Below are 1227 nucleotides of genomic sequence, written 5' to 3'. Positions count from 1 at the left end.
TTGTAAAACCTGCAAAACTGCACACAACCCCCTGTATCTGGGCACCCGGGGCACAGAAACTAGCATGGTCAACACAACACAGCCAGGTGAAGAGGCCCTGCTGATGATAGCAGGGCAAAGGCAAGCCCAGATAGCAGGACATCACCACTGCCTCCACCACAAAGGCAGCTCTGAGCAGACACACAGGACTGGCCCAGATTCAGGAGCATCTTCCACACTCAATCCATGAGGAAACAGCCCATCCTACATTCTTTCAGGAGAGGCACAGAAGGAATAATAATAAATCAGAGAAATACCAAAATGATTTTGGCCTAGCTGTTCAAGGGAAAATATTAGAGCAAAGCCCTAAAAGACTTCTGAGGAAGCCCAGAACTAAGAGCAACCCTGATGAGACTTCCCTGGTGGTCCAATGGTGAAGAATCCATCTTCCAATGCAGGAGACACTGGTTGGATCTCTGGTTGGGAAATTAAGATGCCACATGTCATAATGTAACTAAAACTCATGTGCCACAACTAAAGAGAAGACTGAGCGCTGCAACAAAAGATCCCACATGCTGCCACTACAAAGATCTTGTGTACCACAACTAACCCCCAGCGGAGCTGAGCATAAATAAATAAATAGATTTAAAGACGAGGGAGATGGTGACGGTGCTTGCTTCAGCAGCACATATACTAAAACTGCAACAACACAGAGAGGATAGCATGGCCCCTGCACAAGAATGACATCCAAATTTGTGAAGCATTCAATATTTTCTCATGTGTATAATAGACAACTAGCAAGAAGCTGCTATATAGCACAGAGAGCCCAACCTAGCTCTCTGTGACAATCTAGAGGGTTGGCGTTCAGGAGGAGAGATTCAAGAGGGAGATGATATATATGTATGTATATGTGTATATATATATATATGTATATATATATATATATATATATATAATTATGACTGATTCACATTGATGTACAGCAGAGACCACTGCAACACTGTAAATCAATTATCTTCCAATAGAAGAAAACAAAATTAAATTTAAAAAAAAGAAGAGATACAGAGATCCTGCCAATGGCCAGGGAGGACAAGTCAAGGCAGGATTTAGGCTGATCATCAAATCCAGGGAGACTGCACAATGGTATGATACGGTGCACAGCTGTGTGGCTGCAATACAGGCTTACAAACATTCTATTCCTGAACTGTCTGATTGCTTTGAAGTGGAAAATAAAATGTGAAAAATAAA

General features: G+C 42.2%; 1 non-coding gene across 1 annotated transcript; it reads left to right on the top strand.

Annotated features, from left to right (window-relative positions):
• Positions 1 to 648: 648 nt before the first annotated feature.
• Positions 649 to 754, top strand: LOC147353615 (U6 spliceosomal RNA). Its single transcript, XR_015146752.1, has one exon. It is a non-coding gene; the product is annotated as a U6 spliceosomal RNA (small nuclear RNA).
• Positions 755 to 1227: the final 473 nt, after the last annotated feature.

The sequence above is a fragment of the Bos grunniens genome, chromosome 18 (genome assembly GCF_055505025.1).
Source record: "Bos grunniens cultivar Pamir isolate PY7600 chromosome 18, Bosgru_T2T1.0, whole genome shotgun sequence".
Classification (NCBI taxonomy): domain Eukaryota; kingdom Metazoa; phylum Chordata; class Mammalia; order Artiodactyla; family Bovidae; genus Bos; species Bos grunniens.
The sequence above is the reverse complement of the archived record's forward strand: the minus strand, read 5'-3'. Positions and strand labels throughout refer to the sequence as shown.